Source organism: Rhinopithecus roxellana, chromosome 9 (genome assembly GCF_007565055.1).
Source record: "Rhinopithecus roxellana isolate Shanxi Qingling chromosome 9, ASM756505v1, whole genome shotgun sequence".
In the NCBI taxonomy this organism is placed as follows: Eukaryota; Metazoa; Chordata; class Mammalia; order Primates; family Cercopithecidae; genus Rhinopithecus; species Rhinopithecus roxellana.
Window position 1 is genome coordinate 67,039,422 of NC_044557.1, and position 26,867 is coordinate 67,066,288.

The following is a 26,867-nucleotide window of genomic DNA, read 5'->3' on the forward strand; positions in this document are numbered from 1 at the left end:
CAGCCTCCTGAGTAGGTGGGATTACAGGCACCCACCACCATGTCTGGCTAGTTTTTATATTTTTTTTTTTTTTTTTTTTTTTGAGGCGGAGTCTTGCTCTGTCGCCCAGGCTGGAGTGCAGTGGCCGGATCTCAGCTCACTGCAAGCTCCGCCTCCCAGGTTCCCGCCATTCTCCTGCCTCAGCCTCCCAAGTAGCTGGGACTACAGGCGCCCGCCACCTCGCCCGGCTAGTTTTTTGTATTTTTAGTAGAGACGGGGTTTCACTGTGTTCGCCAGGATGGTCTCGATCTCCTGACCTTGTGATCCGCCCGTCTCGGCCTCCCAAAGTGCTGGGATTACAGGCTTGAGCCACCGCGCCCGGCTAGTTTTTATATTTTTAGTAGAGACAGGGTTTCACCATATTTGCCAGGCTGGTCTTGAACTCCTGACCTCAGCTGATCCACCCACCTTGGCCTCCCAAAGTGCTGGGATTACAGGCGTGAGCCACCGCGCCTGGCACAAATAAATCTTAATCATGGTCAGTAGCAACATCCTTGAAGATGGCAATTCTGTCATTTTATTTTTCACATCATTGTCAGCATCATCTGGAACCGATATTTACTGACCCTCAGGATACCTTGGATGCAAATACAGAAATATAGTCTTGGTCAGGTGCTGTGGCTCATGTCTGTAATCGCAGCACTTTGGGAGGCCAAGGCAGGAAGATCACTTGAGCGAAGGAGTTCAAGACCAGCCTGGGCAATATAGTGAGATCTTATCTCTACAAAAATTTACAAATTAAGTGGGCATAGTGGTGAGCACCTATAGTCCCAGCTACTCAGGAGGCTGGGATGGAAGGATCACTTGAGCCCCGGAGGAGGAGGTTGCAGTGAGCTGAGATCATGCCACTGCACTCCAGCCTGAGCAACAGAGTGAGACACTGTCTCAAAAAAAAAAAGAAAGAAAGAAAAAAAAAAGCAGTGGCGGGGAGGGTAATTAAGGACTCATGTTTTTTTCCACTTCTCCAGTGGAAGCCATCCCCAGTGGAAGCTTCATTCTCAGGGAGGTAGCAAGATGGCTGTAGCATTTTCAGATTGCAACTGAAGCATGACTATTTTGAGGCAAAGGAAAGACCACCTCGTCCTGTAGGTGTCTCTTAAGAGCAAGAGAACGCCACAGAAGCTTTCCAGCAGATTTCCCCTTATGCCTCATCTGCCAGAATTAGATCACATGCAAATACCCGAAGCAATCATTGGCAAGAGAAATGGCATTACCTTCAAACATTAGAACCATTCCTGACAGTTTCCTCTGACACACTTGGCTAAACAGATGGGTCCCTGAACAAAACTGTGGTTCTGTTAGAAAGGAAGAAGAGGGAATTGGACTCTGGGTGGGATCCTGGGTGGAGGGTACATTGCTTATCAGTTTCTAGGACTACAAAGACATGTTTACTTAGGATCCCTATTTGAAAGAGGCTTTTAATCTAGTTGCGGGTAGACACACCAAAAAATGGCAACAGAATGTTTAGTAAGGTTCTAAACACACAGTAGGCACCTAAAAATATTCACTGAATGAATGAACACATACTAATATTACACCTTGGGTGCTAAGTGAGTAACACAGCTATGCCGCAGAGGTTCAGAAGAATGACTGCTCAAGAAGTTCTAGTGCAATGACTCATCAAATTTCATGAGGTCCTGTGACAATGCAGATACCCAGGCCACAACCTCCAAAACTTGGATTCAGTGTTTTCATGGACTGCAGATTTAACAAGAATTTCAGTACAACCTCCATTAGTGTTAGGGAAGGTAGCTGCCGGGTGTGGTTAGGGTAAACAGGTATTGGTTCCCCATTCCCAAAATCATTTAATGAATCATTAAATTAAAGACCTACGAGTTTACCTTCTGATATTTGTAAAGTGATTGCTAAGATCCAAAACATAGTGTTTGGCCAGGTGCAGTGGCTCACGCCTGTAATCCCAGCACTTTGGGAGGCCGAGGTAGGCGGATCACAAGGTTAGGAGTTTGAGACCGGCCTGACCAACATGGTGAAACCCCATCTCTACTAAAAGTATAAAAATTAGCTGGGCATGGTGGTACATGCCTGTAATCCCAGCTACTCAGGAGGCTAAGGCGGGAGAATCGCTTGAACCCGGGAGGTGGAGGTTGCAGTGAGCCGAGATTGCTCCATTGCACTCCAGCCTGGGTGACATAGCAAGACTCTGTCTCAAAAAACAAAACAAAACAAAACAAAAAAGTGTTTAATAGTTCTTTTTTTACAGACCGGTAAAAAAGACATGAGCCACAACACCTGGCCACCTGTTATAGCTTTGGGGAGTTCCTCCAGGTAATCAAAGGAAGCTTCAATTTGGAGAAATCTCCACAGTCATCTGAGGGCTATGTGATCTATTAGTGGTGTACACTTGAAGGTTTTTTTATTATGACTTATAAGGTATAAGTCACTATATTTTGGGGAAAGAGTAAAGATAATGCCTGCCTTCCATACAGTCCTGGGATGCACATGGCAGCTCTGGGGACAAAGTGTTGTTTACAGGGCCGGGCACGGTGGCTCATGCCTGTAATTCCAGCACTTTGGGAAGCCGAGGTGGGAGGATTGCTTGAGGTCAGGAGTTTGAGACCAGCCCGGGCAACATAGTGAGAGTCCATCTCTACCAAAGAAAAAAAAAAATCAGCCGGATGTGGTGGTGCACACCATGGCTATTCAGGTGGCTCAGGGGAGAGGACACCTTGAGCACAGGAGTTCGAGGCTACAGTGAGCTATGATGGCACCAGTGCACTCCAGCCTGGCTGACAGAGTGAGACCCCATCTCTAAAACAATTTAAAATTAAAATTAAAAAAAAGAAAGTGTTGTTTGCAATTGTTGGGATCCCCTAAATGAGACTTATACCATTGGGTGGGCATAGATTGACAGTAACACCAACGTGACCTCAGGGTGAGCTGTTAAATCAAAAGTTCTAAGGTCACTTTACACAACTGAATCTAGTCCTTATTTATGGAGGAACTGCCTGAGGGCAGTCAGCCCAGTCGCTCCTGTTTGTTCATGTCGCCAGCAGGGTGACATTATCAACCCCATGGAATGACTGAGCAATGGCAATAGGAATGAGGCTGAGGAAGACATCTGGAGGTATTGACAGGTAATTTGTATAGGAGGTGCAGGAGCTGGGGCCATCCCCTGCTGTTTTGGTAAGATTAAGAGGAGTGATGGTGAAACTGTGGTCACAGCCATCTGGCAGGACATGGCTGACCCAGCAGTGAGTTAAATTTAGGGTGCTTCTCCTAAGGTGCAAGTTCAGGAGAATCACACTAAGATGTTTTCCTTCCTGAAGAAAGCTCCGGTGATGATTTCGAAAGCCAATGGTCGTTAAGGTCTCTCTCCCCAGCACTGGCTAAGGTCTAAGGTGTTACTTCCCAGATGCTGGGGTTGTTGTTCTCAAAGTGTGCTTAAGACTAGCACACTTTCATTATTCATTCATTATTCATTATTTCTGTATTCATTATTTCTGTTGGTATTTTTTTTTTTTTTTTTTTTCAGGATAGGCTCTCACCTTGTCACCCAGGCTGGAGTGCACTGGCAGGAACACGGCTCACTGCAGCCTCAACCTCCTGGGCTCCAGGGATGCCCCCACCTCAGCCCTCAAGTTGCTGGGACTATCGGTGCCTGCCACTACACAAGGTTAATTTTTATACTTTTTTGTAAACACATTGTTTCACCACGTTGCACAGGCTGATCTTGAACTCCTGAGCTCAAGTGATCAGCCTGCCTCAGCCTCCCAAAGTGCTGGGATTACAGGCATGAGCCATCAAGCCTGGCCTCCTGTTGATAACTTTTTTTTTTTTGAGACGGAGTCTTGCTCTGCCGCCCAGGCTGGAGTGCAGTGGCCGGCTCTCAGCTCACTGCAAGCTCCGCCTCCCGGGTTGACGCCATTCTCCTGTCTCAGCCTCCCGAGTAGCTGGGACTACAGGCGCCCGCCTCGTCGCCCGGCTGGTTTTTTGTATTTTTTTTTAGTAGAGACGGGGTTTCACCGTATTAGCCAGGATGGTCTCGATCTCCTGACCTCGTGATCCGCCCGTCTCGGCCTCCCAAAGTGCTGGGATTACAGGCTTGAGCCACCGCGCCCGGCCCCCTGTTGATAACTTTTTAACCACACCCTCCCCTTTAGTAAATCAGTTGCCCTATGTGTCGTTAACTATTTTGAAAGACATATGTTTGTACATTCACGAATTAGGTGTAACAACACATAGGGGACTACAGGGATGCTGCTTATAACCATTAAATATGGTGCATCAGTGTTTTGTGTTGTTTTTCTAGAGACAAGGTCTTACCCTGTCACCCAGGCTGCAGTGCAGCAGTACAATCATAGCTCACTGCAGCCCCCACCTCCTGGGCTTAAGTGATCCTACTGCTTCAGCCTCTGTAATAGCTGAAACTACAGGTGTGCACCACTGTGTCTGGCTAATTTTTTAACTTTTATTAGAGACGAGGTCTTGCTATGTTTCCCAGACTGGTCTCAAAGTGCTGGGCTCAACCTTCCCATTTTGTTCTCCCAAGGTGCTGGGATTACAGCACTTTGTGAACCATCTTGCCCTGCCAGTTTTTTTTTTTTTTTCCTTTTCTTTTTTCTAATCAGATTGGTTACTTCCAGTTCTGTCACTTTTAGACTATGTGGTGTAAATAAGATGAAAATCAGATTTAGTCCAGAGGTGACTACTTCTTAGTATAGCACAGTACTAAGAACTGTTCAAAATCTTTTCCACTATGTCATGTAAGCAAAGTAAAAAGTAGTAATAAACGGAACAAAATCCTGAAATGAAGGCGGGAGAGCAGAACTAATTTTTTAAGAAAATATATTCCTATTTCTATGAACATTTGCTGCTCCTAAGATTTCATACCATTTCTAAGGAGGTAATGACAAAAATGATGTTTTCTGCTGGGCATGGTGGCTCACTCCTGTAATCCCAGCACTTTGGGAGGCTGACGCGGGTGGATCACTAGGTCAGGAGATTGAGACCATCCTGGCTAACATGGTGAAACCCCATCTCTACTAAAAATACAAAAAATTAGCCGGGAGTGGTGGCGGGCACCTGCAGTCCCAGCTTCTCGGGAGGCTGAGGCAGGAGAATGGCGTGAACCCGGGAGGCAGAACTTGCAGTGAACCAAGATCGCGCCACTGCACTCCAGTATGGACGGCAGAGCGAGACTCCGTCTCAAAAAAAAAAAAAAAAAAGGATTTCTATTAGTTCAAGGACCAAGACTGTGAGGGACCAGAGGAAAGGAAGTGACGGTTTTAACTACTCAGACAACACAGTACCTCTTCCCTTCCCCATCCTCTGTCATAAAATGTTTGAAATCTGCTCTTCCATTTGATTGTGAAATCTGTTCAGCTACCCTTACCGAATGCTTACTAGGTGCAATGCATATTCAAGACTCTCTGGTACAAGGCCATCTTGGTAAGGCTGATAAAATATAATGCAAGTGGAATTAGCTAAATGCCAATAAGTGCCACAAGAATTCGGAGTATAAAAGGAGTATGTCCAAGAGACAATAAAATAAATGAATAAATAAGAAAAAGAAAAAAAAAAAAAGGAGGCCAGGCACGGTGGCTCATGCCTGTAATCCCAGCACTTTGGGAGGCCAAGGTGGGTGAATCACTTGAGGCCAGGAGCTTGAAACCAGCCTGGCCAATATGGTGAAACCCCATCTCTACTAAAAATACAAAAAAGAAAGAAAAAAAAAAAAAGAGAAAGAAAGAAGTGAGAAGAGGCTTCACACCACAGAGGACATGGGTTCATGCTAAAGCATGGCCCAAGGGGCCAGAGACCCTTGGTTTAGAATTCATACCTGCCACTTACTAACTTACTGAGCCCATGGTGCAGGTTGCATAAGTGCATGAACATGAATAGAAATATTCTAGAAGAGGCCAGCCACGGTGCCTCACACAGTAATCCCAGCACCTTGGGAGGTCGAGGTGGGTGGATCACCTGAGGTCAGGAGTTCGAGACCAGCCTGATCAATATGGTGAAACCCTGTCTCTACTAAAAATGCAAAATTAGCCGGGTTTGGTGGCATGTGCCTATAATCTCAGCTACTCGGGAGGCTGAGACAGGAGAATTGCTTGAACCCGGGAGGTGGGGGTTGCAGTGAGCCGAGATCGTGCCACTGCACTCCAGCCTGGGCCACAGAATGAGACTCCATCCCTCCCCCCACAAAAAAGAAAGAAATATTCTAGAAGGATGTACCCAAGTGATTTTTCCTGAATGGTAGAATAATGGGTGATGTTTATATCTTCTTTTTGCTTGTCTATACTTTCCGAATTATTAAACAGTTAATAAGTATTAATTGTTATAACAAGAATAAAGAAAAACATAGTTTAAAAAGCTGGTATTCACCGCTTAAACCAGGCAGGCGGAGGTTGCACTGAGCCAAGATCTTGCCACTGCACTCCAGCCTGGGTAACAGAGCGAGACTCTATTTCCAAAACAAAACAAAACAAAACAAAACAAGACAAAACAAAAAAGGCTGGTATTCACTAAATACTTGACATTTATTGCTATGACAATTTCTGTTCCTAGTCTTCTCAGCAAGGGACATGATCTATAGAAACGTGTGACTGTGTCGAGTCAGAAATTCACTATGAGGCTGGCATTCAGGAGCAGATCTCTTAGCTAGTGAGTGAACCTGAGGTGGGAGGCGGGACTCGACTCCAGAGGCAGGGCTCCAAATCGGATGGAGGACTAGCTAGACCAGGGCAGGGGCAAAAGCAGCTTTTAATCAGACACACCTACCAGTGTGCCATGTCAATTTACAGCTGCCATGGGAACAGCCGGGAGTTACCACCTCTTTCCATGGCAATGACCTAATGACCCAAAAGTTACTACCCCTTCCCTAGAAATTTCCTCATAAACCGTTCCTTAATCTGAATGCCATTAAAAGTGGGTATAAATATGACCAAAACTGCCCTACTCTGCTTACTGGGTAGCCTCACTCTACAGGAGCAATCACCAAACTGTAACACTGCCTCCTCAATAAAGCTGTTTTCTTCTACCTCTGGCTTGCCCTTGAATTCTTTCCTGGGAAAAGCCAAGAACCCTCATGGACTAAGCTCCACTTTGGGGCTTGCCTGCCCTGCATCAAACCTAGCTGACATCTCAAAGTGGCAAAGCAACTATAATTTATTATATGATTCAATTTTATTCTCATAACAATAGAGGTAGATATTATTGTCTCACCTTACAGATTAAAAAATTGAGGGTATTATACACTATGCAGTAAGTCATGAATTTGGGAATCTGAGAGTGTTATAAGTCAAGTACCAAGTTTCTCAGCCTCAGCACGGTTGACATTTTGGATTAGATAATTCTGTTTGGGGTCTGTCCTGTACATTTTAGGATGTTTACCATCATCCCCGGCCTTTACCCACTAGGTACTAGTAGCATCCCTACCCCTAGGTTGTGACAACCAAAAATGCCTCCAGACATTGCCAAATGTCCTCAGGTTGAGAATCATGTCCTAGTATATTCTATTCATTAACCTTGACCAATGAACTCCAAAAATTCAAGATATAAACCTCATACCATTTTCTTTTTTTTTTTTTTTTTTTTTTTTTTTTTGAGACGGAGTCTCGCTCTGTCGCCCAGGCTGGATTGCAGTGGCCGGATCTCAGCTCACTGCAAGCTCCGCCTCCCGGGTTCACGCCATTCTCCTGCCTCAGCCTCCTGAGTAGCTGGGACTACAGGCGCCCGCCAGGTCGCCCGGCTAGTTTTTTTTTTTTTGTATTTTTAGTAGAGACGGGGTTTCACCATGTTAGCCAGGATGGTCTTGATCTCCTGACCTCGTGATCCGCCCGTCTCGGCCTCCCAAAGTGCTGGGATTACAGGCTTGAGCCACCGCGCCCGGCAAACCTCATACCATTTTCAACACTTCACCTTCACAGGGGCTTAGTTCTTAATTAAATCTTTATGTTTGTTGATGATGAAAATGAACATAAATAATGATGTAATAAACATATTTTGCATAAATACTTTTCTATCTTTTGCATTATTTTCATTCTAATGACAGTCAAACAGAACAAACATTTTAAAGGCTTCTCATTTATACTGTTAATCACTGACTAAAGAGTTGTACCAATTTACATTTCTACTATCAGTTTAAGAGTCTATGCCGGGTGCGGTGGCTCAAGCCTGTAATCCCAGCACTTTGGGAGGCTGAGACGGGCGGATCACGAGGTCAGGAGATCAAGACCATCCTGGCTAATACGGTGAAACCCCATCTCTACTAAAAAATACAAAAAAACTAGCCGGGTGAGGTGGCGGGCGCCTGTAGTCCCAGCTACTCGGGAGGCTGAGGCAGGAGAATGGCGTGAACCCGGGAGGCGGAGCTTGCAGTGAGCTGAGATCCAGCCACTGCACTCCAGCCTGGGCGACAGAGCAAGACTCTGTCTCAAAAAAAAAAAAAAAAAAAAAGAGTCTATCTTACCACACCCTCACCAGCATCGATTATTATGTGTATATTTCTATCTTTGCTAATATGAATTCTTATTTCTATTTTAATATTTATGTTTATACAAATTTGTGTTGTTCTTATTTATATTTTTGAGCACTAATCAGAGTGAATATTTCCCATATGTTATAGCCAGTGGCACTTCTTTTTTTCTCAACTGTTTTGTGCTTTTTGCTCATTTGGCTTTCGGGTGGTCTTAGCATTGTTCTTTTTTTTTTTTTTTTTTTTTTTTGAGAAGGAGTCTCGCTCTGTCACCCAGGCTGGAGTGCAGTGGCCAGATCTCAGCTCACTGCAAACTCTGCCTCCCGGGTTTACGCCATTCTCCTGCCTCAGCCTCCCGAGTAGCTGGGACTACAGGCGCCCGCCACCTCGCCCGGCTAGTTTTTTTGTATTTTTTTAGTAGAGACGGGGTTTCACCGTGTTAGCCAGGATGGTCTCGATCTCCTGACCTCGTGATCCACCTGCCTCGGCCTCCCAAAGTGCTGGGATTACAGGCTTGAGCCACTGCGCCCGGCCCAGTATTGTTCTTTTTTTTAGAGACAGAGTCTCGTTCTGTCACCCAGGCTGGAGTGCAGTGTCGCCATCTTGGCTCATTGCAACCTCTGCCTCCCAGCTTCAAGCGCTTCTCATCCCTCAGCCTCCTGAGTAGCTGGGATTACAGGCATACACCACCACACCTGGATAATTTTGTATTTTTTAGTAGAGACAAGGTTTTGTCATGTTGGCCTGGCTGGTCTTAAACTCCTGGCCTCAAGTGATCCATCTACCTTGGCCTCCCAAAGTGTTGGGATTACAGGCATGAGCCACCATGCTCGGCCCTTAGTATTATTTTTATCAATTTGTTCAAGTTCTCTGTATATTGTAACCTGGATAGCATATATTTCTACAAAAAAATATTTTGCACAAAGGCATTAGAGCTTAGACTTTATTAAAGCTCTGGGAAGATGGCAAAGGATTTAAATCACAGCAACTGAAGGAAGTTCAAATTGAGTTCTAAACACTCCTCTTTTTGTAAGTCCTTTGTCATTTGTCTTTCTCTTTTCTCTTTCTTTCCTTCTCTTCCCTATGCCTCCCTCCCATCTCTTCATTCCCCAATTTCTGTTGCTTTTCAGTGGAAACTAGCTTAGTTATTTCTTTCGTCTTTGCCTCCATTTACCGATACTCTCAGTTTGTCTTCCACCCTAGTGGAAGATACTAGTTTATCAAGGTATTTTCTTAAACGAGGACACTTAGTTTCCTAAGGGAAACGCCAGGAACAACTTTCAAGATATCTTGATTATTATACCAGAGTGAAAAAGAGTTCTGAATCCTGTTGCCCTATTTGTTTCAAATACTTTCTCCACTTTGTTTAACTAATGGGTAATAGGCTTAATACCTGGGTGATGAAATAATCTGTACAACAAACCTCCATGACACAAGTTTAGCTATGTAACAAACCTGCACATGTACCCCTGATACTTTCTCCACTTTGTTTAACTAATGGGTACTAGGCTTAATACCTGGGTGATTAAATAATCTGCACAATAAACCTTCGTGACACAAGTTTACCTATGTAACAAAACTGCACATGTACCCCTGAACTTAAAAGTTAAAAAATATTTTAAAAATTAAAAAAAGAAAAAGTAATCAAAAAACAAAATAATTTATTGCTAGTATGATTCCATCCTGCACAGCTGTTCTCTGGAGTGTGGTCGTTTACCTCTGTCTGGCTTCTCTCCTACCTAAGTGCTTGCCGCCACCCATGGAAGATTTGATGGACATGGACATCAGCCTCCTGAGGCTCCAGAACTATCTTTTTTGGTTGTGAACTAGAGGTCAACAAAGATTATCACTTTAAGGTGGATAATGATGAAAATGAACACAAGTTATCTTTAAGAATGGTCAGTTTAGGGGCTGGTAGAAAGGATGGATTGTATATGGTCGAAGCAGAAGTAACGAACTATGAAGGCAGTCCAATTAAAGTAATACTAGCAACTTTAAAAATTATGTACAGTCAATGATTTATCTTGGGGACCTTGAAACAGCATCGCCTGTGGCCTTAACACTCAGTGTGTTTCAGGGCCTGGGCATATGAGTACACAGCACTTAATAGGTATGAAGGAAGACGCAAAGCAGGAGATGAAGAGGAGGGAGATGTGAGACTCTTTAGTATATCTGGAAAGTGATCTGCCCCTGGAAGTGGGTGCATTTCCACAAGAAAAAAATAAAACTTCTTGCTGATGAAAATCACGATGATGATGATGAAAAGGAAGAAGATTTTGATAAGGGGAAAGATGAAAAAGCTCTAGTGATCTATACAAGATACTCCATCCAAAAAATGCACAAAAATCAAACCAAAATAAAAAAGACTCAGAACTATCAAGATTAAGACCAAAAGGTCAAGAATCCTTCAAAAACAGGGGGAAAAAACCTCTTAAAACACCAAAAGGACCTAGTTTTGTGGAAGACATTAAAAGCAAAAATGCAAGCAAGTATAGAAAAAGTTGTTCTCTTCCCAAAGCTAAGTACATCAATTACGTGAATAATTCCTCCTGGATGACTGACTAGGAGGCTATTCACGATCTCTGGAAGTGGAAGAAGTCTCTTTAAGAAAATAGTTTGGCCGGGCGCGGTGGCTCAAGCCTGTAATCCCAGCACTTTGGGAGGCCAAGACGGGTGGATCACAAGGTCAGGAGATCGAGACCATCCTGGCTAACACGGTGAAACCCCGTCTCTACTAAAAAAATACAAAAAACTAGCTGGGCGTGGTGGCTGGCGCCTGTAGTCCCAGCTACTCGGGAGGCTGAGGCAGGAGAATGGCGTGAACCCGGGAGGCGGAGCTTGCAGTGAGCTGAGATCCGGCCACTGCACTCCAGCCTGGGCGACAGAGCAAGACTCCGTCTCAAAAGAAAAAAAAAAAAAAAAAAAAAAAAAGAAAATAGTTTGGGCCAGGCGCGGTGGCTCACACCTGTAACCCTAGCACTTTGGGAGGCTAAGGTGGGCGGATTACTTGAAGTCAGGAGTTCAAAACCAGCCTGGCCAACATGGTGAAACCTCATCTCTCCAAAAATAAATAAATAAATAACAATACAAAAATTAGCCAGGCATGGTGGTGGATGCCTGTAATCCCAGCTACTTGGGAGGCTGAGACAGGAGAATAGCTTGAACCTGGGAGGTGGAGGTTGTAGTGAGCAGAGATTGTGCCATTGCGTTCCAACCTGGGCAACAGAGTGAGACTCTGTCTCAAATAAATAAATAAATAAATAAATAAATAAATAAATAAATAAATAAATAAAATAGTTTAAAGAGTTTGTTAAAATTTTCTATCTCTTTTTCTTTTCTTTCAAAAAAATCTTTTAACCCAATGGTTCTTTTAGAGACAAAAATTATCTATCATTTCATTTCTATAACAGTTGATATCTAACTGTCCTTTTTATAATTCAGAGTGAGAAGTTCCCTACCGTGTTGGATAAATATTGTCCAGGTTCCATCGGCAAAAATGTGTTGTCCAAAATGCCCCTTTAGTTTTTAAAGATGAAACTCCATCCTTTGTTTTTTGTTTTTTTTTTTTTTTGAGGCAGAGTCATGCTCTGTCACTCAGGCTGGAGGGCAGTGGCACTATCTTGGGCTCACTGCAGCCTCTGGCTCCCAGGCTCAAGCGATTCTCCTGCCTCAGCCTCCCAAGTAGCTGGGATTACAGGCATGTGCCACCACACTCAGGTAATTTTTGTATTTTTAGTAGAGATGGGGTTTCACCATGTTGGTTAGGCAGGTATCAAACTCTTGGCCTCAAGTGATCTGCCCACCTCAGCCTCCCAAAGTGCTGGGATTACAAGTGTGAGCCACCATGCCTGGCTCTTTGCTTGGTTTTCAGTATACATGTATGTATGGAATAAAAAATAAATTTTTCCCTTGAAAAAGTTGTAAGAAAAAAATAAATCTTGTATGCATCTTAGGAGTGCTTAAACTTAGATATTTCCAGATGAGTAGTGTTTAGATAGGTGGAAATGGAGGAAAAGGTGTGGCATGCCCATGGATATCTAGTATGCTTATATGCATAGTACAGTATTAAAAAAGTGAGTTGCTTCTCTGTAAAAACATATTACTTTACTATTAGAAACCACTGGAGAGCAACCATGCCCTGCTTATATTAAACATCTTTGCTAGATTCTTATTTGACTTTTTGAGATGGGGTCTTGCTTTGTTGCCCAGGCTGGAGCACATGGCGCAATTGTAGCTCACTGCAGCCTCAGACTCCCGGGCTCAAGGGGTCCTCCCATCTCAACCTCCCGAGTAGCTGGGACTATAGGCATGCACCACCATGCCCAGCTATGCTTGCTAAATTTTTTTTTTTTTTTTTTTTTTTTTTTTGAGACGGAGTCTCGCTCTGCCGCCCAGGCTGGAGTGCAGTGGCCGGATCTCAGCTCACTGCAAGTTCCGCCTCCTGGGTTTAAGCCATTCTCCTGCCTCAGCCTCCCGAGTAGCTGGGACTACAGGCGCCCGCCACGTCGCCCGGCTAGTTTTTTGTATTTTTTTAGTAGAGACGGGGTTTCACCGTGTTAGCCAGGATGGTCTCGATCTCCTGATCCGCCCGTCTCGGCCTCCCAAAGTGCTGGGATTACAGGCTTGAGCCACCGCGCCCGGCCGCTTGCTAAATTTTTAAGTGAGATACATTAAACTTCATAAAAATTAGAGCTAACATTTATTGAGCACTCTGTTATACTGCCTCCCAAGTATAACATGGTAATTAAAACACTGGAGCCCAGGCATGATGGCTCACCCCTGTAATCCCAGCACTTTGGGAGGCCCAAGTGGGCAGATTACTCGATCTCAGGACTTGGAGACCAGCTTGGCCAACATGGGAAAAACCCGTCTCTACTAAAAATACAAAAATTAGTTGGGTGTGGTGGTGCACGCCTGTAGTCCTAGCTATTCAGGAGGGCGAGGCACAAGAATCACTTGAACCTGGGAGGTGGACGTTGCAGTAAGCTGAGATTGCACCACTGCTCTCCAACCCGGGCGACAAAGCAAGACTCCATCTCAAAAAAACCCGGAAACTAAAAAAAACCCAAAAACATTGGAAAGTGCTGCGAGGTATAGTTCAGTTTAGAAACTAAGAATCCAAGACAAATCCCAGCACTTTGGGAGGCTGAGGCGGGTGGATCACGAGGTCAGGAGATCGAGACCATCCAGGCTAACACGGTGAAACCCCATCTCTACTAAAAATACAAAAAAAAAAATTAGCCAGGCGTGGTGGCGGGCACCTGTAGTCCCAGGTACTCGGGAGGCAGGAGAGTGGCGTGAACATGGGAGGTGGAGCTTGCAGTGAGTCGAGATGGTGCCACTGCACTCCAGCCTGGGCAAGAGTGAGACTCCGTCTCAAACAAACAAAAAAAAAAAACAAAACAAAAATCCAAGACAAAAAGTCTGCTTCAGGACCACACACAAGCACGAAGAAATCAAGATAGTTCAAGCATATACCTAACAAAAACAAAAAAAAAAAATTGCCTTTAGGCTCATTTTGTGATGGCAGATAAAAGCCTCTGGAATTCTGACAAGTTTGTGAAGCCATCTTACAGAACTGGTTATTGTAATTGGGTGAACTTCATCCAAAACTGGTGAAAGCATCAGGTTGGGGATAGTCTGGTGGTTGTTACTTTCTGTGCGACCTAATACTGAGGCTCTAAGAAATTCTGTGGTGAATTTCTGTAGGGGGACACAGCAGAAAAGGTATAAGATAGGTCAGAAAACCTGGGTCCTATAATATATAATAATAATGACGACCCTTTACTGGTTGTTTCCTATGTACCAGGCACTGTGCTAACCGCATGCTTCATTTAATCCTTACAATACCTCTGTAAGGTATTTATTATTACCACCGCTTTGCAGGTGAATAGGCTGAAGTTCAGAGGTGTACGGTCACACAACTAGTAAGTAGGAGAGCCTGGATTCAACACCTAGTGTCTATTCCCTTGTGCTAAACAACACCGTGCCCTCTGATTCTTCACTTTCCTCATCTGTAGATCTAAAAGGATTAAATTAGAAAATCTCAAAATTTCTACTGCTTCTAAAACTCTGTGTTCTAAATTACATTACTATCTTCCAAAGCTAATGAAATATGCAGGGTTCCGAGGAGCTTGATACCTATTTTTCTCCAAAGGACATGATTTCCCCTGTCTACGCCTCTGTCCTAAAACCTCCTTTGGTTTCCCACTATCTAACGTGGTTTCAACTATTTATGAGGAGCTTTCGTGGCAAGGAGTGATTCTTCCCAGTAGGCAATCCTAAAAATGAGCGCAGTGCTTGGCGCACAATAAATGCTCCATAGACCATTTATGAAATTAGGTCTAAGTGGACTTCAAGGAAAATGTGAATCTGCTGAAATGAACTACTAGCCAGGATATTAGGAAGAAAACCAGGCTGACGAAGAAAACCAGGCTGACGAATAAAACCGCAAATGGAGAAGCCCTTTTTGGGGGCTGGAGACAATTTCTGACCCGCAGAAACCTGAAGTGGAGTGCCGTTAGGCATGGTGGCGGTGACATTTAGAGGTGGCGGACAAAACGCCGCCTGCGACACTAGAAGAAGCGGAAAACCCCACCCATCCTGGAACAACCGCAACCAGCCCCGACGCTGGGGTCCCCTTGCCGCCCTGTAGCCTCTTAGTCCCGCCTCTCTCCCAAGGCCCGGCAGTGGCAGCGACTGCGGCTGCGGCTGCGCAATGGCGCGCGCGTAGGCGGAGCGGCGCGCGCCGCGGTCAGCTGACTGCTGGACTGGCACGTGACTTGTTCTGTGGGCGCTGGGGTAGAGGAACCCTTGAGGCCGGAGCTTAGGTCGGGAGGGGATGGATCGCTGAGCCGATAGCGTCCGCCAGGCCGCCCGCCTCCGTACCTGTTACTGCTGTCACTTCCTCGTTTGACACCTTCCTGGGTCAGTGAGCGATGGCTCTCCCCGGATGGGGAGTCCTGGTCAGGCCGAAGCTTGCGCTGCGGTCGCCGTCTGGGAAGGACGGGGGTGGGTGCGGGGGCAGAGACCGTGGCGTTGGGGCTGGAGCTGGCTGGGTGGCTGTGTCTGCCTTCTCGGCGCCAATTCACCGTCGGGGGCCTAGGTTCCGTCTCTAAGGAAGAGAAGGAGGGAAAAAGAGAAAGCTCTCGTGGATAGTTAATGACAGGCGGAAAGGAGAGATACAGCGATCTGGCACCTTTCTTCTTGGGTAGGAATGCACGCCGCCTGATTGAGGGGGATGAAGTGACAGAGAGGTCCAGGTGAGGCTATGGAGTGGTGTGTGTGAGGTCACAGCTAGCTCAAGTGCCTTCACTGGGTGTGTGTGGGTGGGGGGTGCGCGGGTGTCGGGGGCTCGAGGGTGGTGGGATGACAGTTTAAAGGCCTAGTAGCCCCTCACTGCAGGCAGGGAGCCCTCACAGAGTACACAAGGTCCCTCTAGGAATGGGAAAGAAGAGGAATCCAGAGAACCCCACTATTTTTTAGTAGAATGTGGGAGGGTAGGCAAAAAAAACAAAACCCTAGAAGATAACTTGGTGAGAGTCACGTAAGGCATATTGAATCACTTGAGAAACAGGAGTATGGGGGAAGCTAGTACTCTTTTCAGAGGAAAGTTCTGGTATGTTAGGGAAAAATCACGTGCTTCAGTGAGAGCCCAATACTTAGCACCTCTCTGGGAATGGAGCGGTGGGATGTAAACCGTCTATCCTTAGGAGTTCGCACTAATGTTAGAGAGAAAAGTCACACACAGGACACGTTAAAATACGATGCAGTTTATATATAATTACCAAAAAGAGAATGCGAAGTGCTTAGAAAGTGTGGAGCAACGACACGTGTAAACTGGCACTATGGGAAAATATTCTGGAGGAAAGAAAACTTGAGCCTTGGCAAGCCCTTAGGATTTGAACAGGTTGAGAGAAATGGGAGTAATTTTACAGGCGGGGAAAGCTACAGTATTTGAAAGCCTGAAGATGGGGATAGGGAATGCTTCTTGGGGAGTCAGAAGTCTAGCTTTTATAGTGGATTGCACTGTGGAGAAGTGGGAAAGAAAGTTGGGAGTCAGGTAACGAGGACTTTTGAATGGTAGTCATTTACTTATTCATGCAAATAATGTGTATTGAATACATGCTATATGCAGGTACGGTGCTGATGGTAGGGTTTAGAAAATTGTCTTTATAGAGCTTACAGGCAAGCATAGGGGATGGATTTTAAAAATCAAGCAAGCGTGAAATGTGCTTTGAAGGAATGACAGTGGTATGAAAGAGTGTACTAGGGGCATGTGTATTATGGAAGATTTTAAAAAAGGCATTGCTAAGAATATGACTTTTTAAAAATTAAAACAGTTTTATTTATTTTCTTCATACCCTCTCCCTCTGAGACTTTTGACCTGAGATCTGAAGAGACTGAAAAAGGAATGTGAAGGTGTGAATGAAAAGAACATTCCAGGCCTGGCAGGGTGGCTCATGACTGTAATCCCAACATTTTGGGAGGCTGAGGTGGGAGGATTGCTTGAGGCCAGGAGTTCAGGACCAGTCTCGGCAACATAGTGAGACTTCCGTCTCTACAAAAAATAAGAAAATTACTAGCTGAGAGTGGTGTGTGCCTGTAGTCCTAGCTGCTCAGAAGGCTGAGGCAAGAGGATCATTTGAGCTCAGTAGTTCGAGGCTGCAGTGAGCTATGATCATGCCACTGCACTCCCTCCTGGGAAACAGAGCTAGACCCTGTCTGTGAAAAATGAGAAAGGAACATTTCAGGCTGAAGCAACAGCGTATGTCAAGGCCCTGAAATGTGAAGAGGAAAAAAGCTTTTCAGCGTTTTTGAAAGGCTAGTGTGGCTGACACGGGGAGGGAGAGAGGCAGGTGGAGAAAGCTGGGGTCAGGCCAAGCAGAGCTTTTATTCTAAAAACAGAGGGAAGCCAGTGAAGATTACAGGCAGTGGATTGAGACAGGTTGTGGCTTTTTTTTGGGAATAATGGAGGGTGGCAAAAGTGAATGAGGGGAGACCCGCTCAGGGAAACATTGTTGTAATCCACTGCAGGATACCTTCTCTCTCCACTGAGGACTTATGGAGAACGTTTAACTGTACTCACTTTTCGAGGGTTCAGGAGTTGGGGAAGGGAAAGAATGATTAGATTCTATCTGCACCCTTCACAGGGTAGTTGTAACTACCCTCGAGGCAGTCCTGAAGTACATATCGGAGGCTCTTTTGCAAAAATTTGTTTTGGCTTTTCAAATTTATCGTTTTGTAAGGTCATCTATTTCAGAATATCTTTTATTGAAATATAGTTAGTTACAGGGAGGGATCACTTTCATGTCTATTTTGTTCTCACAGTTCTTTGAAAGACAGTAAATGAAAATGCTATTCTTTATATAGATGGGAACCTGGAACTAGAAACAGGTAAAGGGATTTGGCTGAGTCTGGAGTAACTGCCACAGTTTCTGACTGCTGATGTATTCCTGCTGATTACCTACGCAGTACTAACTACAGTCACATCTAGAGAAAAGGGCGTTTTTTTTGAAGTGCACAGTAGTCTTTGATTCAGCATTTTTTTTTTTTTTTGGCGAACTTCTCCCTGAAGATTCAGCACTGTTGATGAACTTTTTCTAGTAGAACAGCTTCAAAGAAATTGGCAGTGGTGGGCTGTGTCTTATCTGTAATCTTGGGTAGAGCTGTTCAATTTACAGTTCATCTGGAGGAGACAATGAACAACAAGGTGAACTGAAAGTGCTCAGGTTGTCAATCACAGCTCTTTGGCAACAAGTGAGTCTCAAATTATGCTGAAGAGTGAGTCTCAGGGTTCCGTCTCAGAAGACCTGGATCTTTTTCTCTTTTGGTATACCTTGCAGGGACTAGATAAAATCTAAAGAAACAGTACTCAGGATCTAACTGAATGTTGAGAACTAGATAGTGTAATTCAGCTTTTAAAACTTGGCACAAAATACTCATTTTTATTTTTTTGGTATATTGGTCTTAGAAGCCTCATGTACATTAGTTTTTGCAACCTAAAAAGAAACTTTAGGGCTTCAAAAATCTGATTTTGTGATTATTTCCACAACTCATGAGATAATACCATTGGCCAACTGGAATGCCAAAGTAAACCTTTGCCAAAGGTCTCCATGTAGTTTACCCATCCCTAAGCAGTAAGTCTTCTTTTGAACTTGATTCTGCTTAGGAGTACTACAGTTTTGACTGAGTACCTCCTACTTACAATTTTGCTCTTGTACATATTTGAATCTGTCTACAGGTTACATCTTTTTCACTCTTTGGATGTGGAATTATATATCATTTTATTTATAAATTAATTCATGTTAGATTTCCATTTTTCATCAATTTTTTAAGACAGACATAGTATAAACATTAGCATAGTGCCCTTGGGAAGCTTAGGCAATGAACCAAGGCAATCTAAAATTTCCTATTGACATGAGTGATTCTTGGAACTAGAAATTTCAAACTATGTTCTTGATGCTGAAACAGAATTTTTTTCCAGCGGTACATCTACTTCTAACATTATACCATGTGCAAATGTGCTATGCATTTATTGAGTTAAAAAAATGAGCCAGGTAGGCAGTGGAGGAGAGGTGCTTTGGTTACTATGCATTTATTGAGTTAAAAAATAAGCCAGGTAGGCAGTGGAGGAGAAGTGCTTTGGTTACATCAGGGGATGAAAGTATTAACTGTATATCTAAAATGTGGGGGATATGTTTGTGTCTGTGTGAGTATGTGTGTGTATTTGAAAATGCTAGGTAAGTGGTGTTTTATAGAAAGGGATCAATGTATCTTCTAAGGTATTTTAAGCAGACTATCAATGAATAGGAAGTTATAAATTAAGGCATGTTAACAGGTGGTTTAACTTTACCATGAAAGGTTTTCCTTTTGAATCAGCCCATAGTTTAGTGTTTCTGTGTAGGTGCTATTGGCAGTTTGGAGGTCTGTTTCGCCCCTCCCACTAAATGCTGATTAGCGATCTCCACACTGGGACAACCCAAAATGCTCCCATACATTTCCAAACTCCTCCTGGAGGAGAGAGGCACCATTTGGTTGCAAAACATGCATGTGGTGTCATTGTTTATTTGTTGGACAACTATTAAGATGTTGAGGATACAGAGGTTAAAAGTAATATTTTAATAAACTGCATATAATGGAATTCAAGTAATTTAAAATCCAGTTTTTGAGGTTTTTTTTTTTTTTTTTTTTTTTTTTTTGAGGCGGAGTCTCGCTCTGTCGCCCGGACTGGAGTGCAGTGGCCAGATCTCAGCTCATTGCAAGCTCCGCCTCCCGGGTTCACGCCATTCTCCTGCCTCAGCCTCCCGAGTAGCTGGGACTACAGGCGCCCGCCACCTCGCCCGGCTAGTTTTTGTATTTTTAGTAGAGATGGGGTTTCACCGTGTTAGCCAGGATGGTCTCGATCTCCTGACCTCGTGATCCGCCCGTCTCGGCCTCCCAAAGTGCTGGGATTACAGGCTTGAGCCACCGCGCCCGGCCTTGATGTTTTAATGTAACTCCTTTAGTATAAAATTACTGAAACTATATCCTAATATTTATTTGAGGCATTTGTCTTTCGTAAAACTGCATGAATAACTCAAATAGAGTCCCCTCAATCTCAATAAAATGTAGTCACTAACTGACTTTGGGCAACTAATTTCACCAGCTGTTCCCTCGTTTGCAGGTAGGGGTGGTGATAACATCTCTTTTGAAGGAATTAAGTACAAAATTGCTTTAGTAGATGGAAGTGCTTATCACTGGGCACAACACATGGTACATATTCAGTGATTGTTGTTACCTGTAAACAGAGTCTCAGCCTTACTTAGAGTCATGAATTGGAGAAAACTAACTTATCTTAAAGTCTTTAAGTTGGTGAATTTCATGCCAAAATGCATTGTATTAGGGATATCAGCACCTTCTAGCAGAATGTGGTACCGTACTCCAGTCACTATTATAAATTACCGGCCCTGAAGAAAAGGGAAGTCATGTTTTGCAAGCCATGAGTGTAGATTCAGGGAATCCCCTGGCATGGAAGGAATTATTTGCCCTCTGGGTCACTGCTGAGTTGCCTGTGCAGAGGAGGAGTCTCTAGAAGCTGAGAAGGTTTTGGTGATTACTTGCAGTAATGGGTGTACGACAGGGCCCTCCTGGCCACATCTGCCAATTCAGCAGCTTTACCAGAAGTTACTAGAAATTTTTCCAGCATTGTGTTGTGTATGTGTTACATCTGCAACCCCACTCCACGATGTCACAATGTGTTTCCAGTTTTTATGACAGGCATCTGTGTGAAAGTAAGGCTTTGCTTTTACAGATTGCTTTCTAGGCAAATGTGGAATAAAATAAATTGTGGTTGTTGATAAAATGTATCTAATAAAGATTAAATTGTCTTTCATATTTAAGTATACTTATGGCAATAAATTATGGTAGACTTAACAGGATTATAGAGCATTTATAAGTATTGTTTTCATTGAAAATAAAGGATGGAATATTTAAGATTTATTTAAGAACGGCAGGGCCGGGCATGGTGGCTCACGCCTGTAATCCCAGTGCTTTGGGGGGCAAAGACGGACAGATCCCTTGAGGTCAGGAGTTCAAGAGCAGCCTGGCCAACATGGTGAAACTCCATCTCTACTGAAAATACAAAAAATAGTTGGGCATAGTGGCTCGTGCCTGTAATGCCAGCTACTCAGGAAGCTGAGGCGGGAGAATTGCTTAAACCCAGGAGGCAGAATTTGCAGTGAGCCGAGATTGCGCCAATGGCATTCTAACCTGGGCAACAGAGTGAGACTCTGTCTCAAAAAAAAAAAAAAAAAAAAAAAACCACATATATTCTGACAGTTTAAACATCTCATTTTGTATGAATCGTGGAAGTATTTCTTGAAAGGTAAAAATCTCCCTTTTAGTTACTGAAAATGTTTAAACAAATTGTATTATGTGCAAGCCCCTTCCACAATCCCAGTTAAGATGCTTCTGTTTTGAAGGATAGAATTTTTACGTTCAAAGAGGAAATAGTTATTTTTACTTTTTATTTGTATGGTGTTAGTGATTTCTAGGGTAGGATGTGGCAACTTTTTTTTTTTTTTTTTTTTTTTTTTTTGAGGCGGAGTCTCGCTCTGTCGCCCGGACTGGAGTGCAGTGGCCAGATCTCAGCTCATTGCAAGCTCCGCCTCCCGGGTTCACGCCATTCTCCTGCCTCAGCCTCCCGAGTAGCTGGGACTACAGGCGCCCGCCACCTCGCCCGGCTAGTTTTTGTATTTTTAGTAGAGATGGGGTTTCACCGTGTTAGCCAGGATGGTCTCGATCTCCTGACCTCGTGATCCGCCCGTCTCGGCCTCCCAAAGTGCTGGGATTACAGGCTTGAGCCACCGCGCCTGGCCTGGATGTGGCAACTTTTTACCTGAGTGGATTGTGGTAAATGTTTCCCATAGATCAGTTCTGTTAAAAGTTGATGTGCATATTTAGAAGGCTAAATGATACTTCACTGATAGCTGAGGTATGCCTTCTTGTGCTTCTTAAAATAAGCTGCTTTAGTAAACTTGGTATTTTCAGGTATTGAAGAGGAAGTTGTTTTGCATGGAGACTACCTTCTAGGCTTAATTTATTGTGAAATTTAATTTACCATGAAAGATGATTGCATTTCAGAGACCACGGTTTGGTTTTCTTGAAAGCATTAAAATCAGTTAAGTGTCGGAGCGCTTAGTGGAGTGCGGTACCATTTTCTGCGGTTGCCCCTATCTTGGGTCAATCCCATACCTTCCATTCACAGAAGCAGTGCCAGCAGCTGTCTTGTTCAGGCTTATAACCCCCCCACGCACACACACCTTTTGTGTTGTAATCGTTGTTGTTTTGTTGTCTTTGTATGCAAATCAATTGTGGTAGGAAAATAATCCATAGCCTTCAAACTCTCAGAAGTGGGAGATAAAATAAATGAAATTAATAGTCTAAGAGCTTTGGATCCAGGTTTTTTTGTTTTTTGTTTTTTGTTTTTTCCCTTTCCCCTTTCCTCACACATTTTTCCCTTCCATGTTGAAAAATAATTGTTACTTTTTTTTTTTTAAGCAGCACACTTATTGCAGTCAGACAAAATAGAAGTGCCTACAGAATTGACTAGAGTTTCCCTTTTACCTGCCTGTATCTTCAGTGTTTTTTTCTGTCTTGACATCTGTATGAAGTCTTCCTCCCACCCTCCCTGCACACACACAGACCTGCCTACTCATAAGACCTGCCACTCTCTCCCACCACCAGTTGTAAGCTCCATGAGGACAGGTTCTACATTTTATTTGTTTTGTTTCTCAGAGCCTGCTAGAGTTTTGGGAACTTAAGCACCCAAAATATTTTGTGAGATGAATAAGAGCTTAAATTGAGAACAGTTACAGTCAGATGAGATGTGTGACAAAATATAATATAGATGTCTGCCTAATGCTGTTAATGACATGAGTGTAAGTAGACATGTGGGAGAAGTAGTGGAATTATAGTAACAGGTTTCGTGCATGGATGGACTTAGTTGGGAAAATCATTTTGTTAAGGGAGGCTTGGGTTGGCTTAAACTGGAAGAGAGAAGTTTGTTTTGTGCGAAACGAGCAAAGGCAGAGTGGGAAAGAGAAAGGAGACCTGGGATCAAGATGGATAAAGACAACTTAGGAGGAATGCGAGGATAAGGCAGAAAAACTCAGACAGGGACACTAGTAGTGATGACAGTGAAGATTGGCAGATTTGAGTTTTGTTTCCAAGAAAGAAGCAGGAGTAGGGGTGTATGTTTTTGTGAGTTGTTCAGCCTTCTGTCCATAGCCTTCAAGAGTATTGCCATTTCTTGTAAAAGTAAATATACTGTATAATCATAGAAATGCCTGTTTTGTTACAATGGTTCTGAAATTTGGGTGAATTACCTGAGGGACTTAAAATAGAAGAAGAGAATCCTGGGCCTCACCTAGTATAGGTTCAGGTAATGAGTATAGGAGCAGAAGAGGATCCTGGATATTGTAATCCAGTCCTTTCATTTTACAAGTGAAGACTTTTATGCAGACAATTATATGCAGAACTGGGATTAGATTTTGAGTCTTCATATCCTCAGCGCAGTGCTCTGGCGATTGCATTGTGCTTCCTGAAATTGACATTTGGGTTTCCTTTGGCTATGATTCCCAACTTTGACCATTTACCAACTTTGATCTCATCTTCAGACGTAGCTGCAATTAACCACATTTGCCCTTCTCTTTTGTATGAACTCCAGGACTGTTCGTTATAATGCCATTTAATGGTCTCTAAACTTTTCAGTGTTTTCAATTATGAGGATACTGCCCTAATAAAGATGTGGTGGGGCATTTTTGTGTGTGTGTTTACATGTAATAATTTATTATTAAAGAATTAGGAAAAAGAAATATACAGAAAGGATGAAAACAAATGTTCATAATCACTCCCAAGAGGTAATTGTTAACAGTTTTTTTTTTTATAATTTAATGTTTATACCTATGCATATCCTTATTTCGTTTCTTAAGATGGGCATAGCTAGGTCAAAGGATATGCACATTTTGTGTGTTTTGATAAATATTTCCAAATTGTGTTCCAGAAATTGTCCATCTTTTGTTTCTTTTTTAGACAGAGTCTCTCTCTGTCACCCAGGCTGGAGTGCAGAGGTGTGATCATGGCTCACTGCAACCTCCGCCTCCTGTGTTCAAGTGATTCTCCTGCCTCAGTCTCCCAAGTAGCTGAGATTACAGACGTGTGCCACCACATCTGGCTAGTGTTTGTATTTAGTAGAGATGGAGGATTTCACCCCTGTTGCACAGGTTGGTCTTGAATTCCTGTCCTCAGGTGATCCACCCACCTCAGCCTCCCAAAGTGTTGGGATTACAGGCGTGAGCCACTGAGCCCGGCCCATCTGTTGTTTCTCATCTGCAGAATTTTCTTGGGCTCTCATGTAATATACAATTATTTTAGATTATTTTAGAAGTAGATGATGCAGTGTATTTAAGATATATCTTAGGTATTTTATTAATGATGACAAGTTGTTATAGCTGTATTAATGCTTTATTTTATTTTATTTTTTAAAAAAATTTTTCGAGATGGAGTCTTGCTTTATCAACCAGGCTGGAGTGCAGTGGCACAATCTCGGCTCACTGCCACCTCTGCCTCCCGGGTTCAAGTGATTCTCCCACCTCAGCCTCCTGAGTAACTGGGACTACGGGTATGCACCACCATGCCCAGCTAATTTTTGTATTTTTACTAGAGACAGGATTTTACTCTGTTGGCCATAGCTGGTCTCGAACTCCTGAGCTCAAGTGATCCGCCTATCTTGGCCTCCCAGAGTGCTGGGATTAAAAGTGTGAGCCACTGCACCTGGCCTATTAATGCTTTTAAATAAATTTATATTTTACCCATCAAGATAACACGCCTTACATTTGCAGATTAATGGCACATAAGTGAATGTTGGAGACATTTATTCAAGCTGCAGCTGTTTTTCTTTTTAAACAAAAATGAACATTTTCCTTGTTAGTACAAAAGCAATACATGTTCATTGTGTTCCATTTTTCACAAACACAGTAGTACACCAGTCTTTTAGCCTAGATTTGGTAAATTTTTGCCTTTTATTGTTGCCAATCTTGTTTTTTGTTAAATGTTAAGACATGGGGCTGAGAGAGGCTGGGAGGTTGTGCTGAATCCCTGCATAGAAACAAACAGAACAATTAGCAAAACCGAACACTTGTGAATAATACATACAACAAAACTAGATGAGACTTCAGTTTTTGTCTGCAATTGGAGTAACTGGTACCATATTTGCTTTCCCACCATAAACAATTACAAATCTGGACAAGATATATTAAAAAACTGCTTCCAGACATTGGACAATAGGCAGTATGGGAGCTGAGAAAAAGGAAATGAGTAATTCCTCCTGCTTTTTCCTGTAGATACTCTCTGCACCATGTTTTAGGAAGCGGACACCCATGCAGAGCGTCTTGGTCTTGCTGAGTCGAGGAGACTGGACTTGGGGAAGGTTTATCTGGCTGGAATTCGCAGGTGGGATTGACAAAGAGAGGGAGCTAGGAAGAGAAATAAACACCAGAAACTTATAGGGGGATCTCTGCAGGAGCTCTAACAAAGAATGACCAGAGAGCTTTAAAGAATTGACAGAGCTTATGGTGCTGGGAGGCGTTTGAATTCTGACCACATATGGGGGAGAGACCTTATTGAATACCTGGGACATTCAATAGAATCCCCAAAAGGTCAGACCTCAGTGTTAGAGACTAAGTTAGCCCTAGAGTAAGGCCTTAGATCTGTCCTAGCAATGTTTGAAAACAAGCCTTGGGTGGATCAAGCTGATCCTCCACTAACTTACCTGCCCACCAGAGCAAAGTACAACACTCTTGAAAGGAGGACAGCAAAGTCCAGTGATAAACAGTGCAACATTTTTACAAATATGCTCAGTGTTTTGACAGAAAACATGAACATAATGAGGAAAGAAATGGAAGATATTTTAAAAATGGAACTTAAAGCAGAAAAATACATAAGAAGTGAAATATTCACTGGTGAGAAGAATAACAGATTAGATACTCCAAAGAAAAGGTCAGCAAACTAGAAGATACAGCAAGAGACTGTGGTAGTCGTATTTGTTGCCATAAAGGAATCTGTGAGACTGGATAATTTACAAAGAGGTTTCTTTGGCTCACAGTTCTCTAGGCTGTGCAAACATGGCATCCAGATCTCAGCTTCTGTCGAGGCTTCAGGAAGCTCTTGAGTCATGGCAAAGGGGAAGGGGAGCAGGAGTGTCACTTGGCGAGAGAAGGAGCAAGAGTTAGGGAGAAGGTAACAGTCAGATCTCATGACAACTTCTTACTATGGGGAGGGCATCCTGTTTTTAACAATCAGATTTCAAGGTAGCTTATTACTCCAGGGAGAGCACCAAGCCATTTATGAGGGATCTGCCCCAATGACCCAGACACACACCTCCCACCAGGCCCCAGCTCCAACAATGGGGTTTATTCAACATGAGATCTGGGGAGGACAGACATCCAAACTATATCACTATCGAAAATAAAACTCAGTGAGAAAAACAACTGAGAAAAATGAATGAAAGCTCAGTGACCTGTGGAGCAGTATCAAGTGGTTTAACATACATGTGATCTTGTATGTTAAAAGAAGGAAGTGAAGGCAAAGAAATTTGAGGAAAAATAATGGCTGAAAACATTTCAAATTTGATGGAAACTATGAATGGATCCAAGAAACTCAACAAACTCCAAGCAGAGTACATACTTGTGACCTTGGGATAGGCAGATTTTTCACATGCTACAGAAAGCATATATTATTAAAAAAAAAACAAAAACAAAAACCAACAAACAAACTTATAAATCGGACGTTGGCAGAATTGCAAACTTCTATCCAAAAGCATCATTAAGAAAAGTCAAGCCACAGACTG

The 26,867-nt window shown here is 43.3% G+C and overlaps 1 protein-coding gene across 2 annotated transcripts in view; it reads left to right on the forward strand.

Moving 5' to 3' along the window:
- The window catches only part of ATP6V1C1 (ATPase H+ transporting V1 subunit C1), a 92,465-nt gene that overhangs the window by 23,849 nt on the left and 41,749 nt on the right, over positions 1-26,867 (forward strand). The window contains exon 1 of one of the 2 annotated variants that reach the window (XM_010354527.2): positions 15,199-15,406. The exons of the other annotated variant lie outside the window; for it this stretch is intronic. The gene's annotated coding sequence lies outside the window, so the exon portion shown is untranslated. Of the gene's footprint in view, positions 1-15,198; positions 15,407-26,867 lie in introns of those variants that run through there. 2 annotated transcript variants of the gene reach the window in all.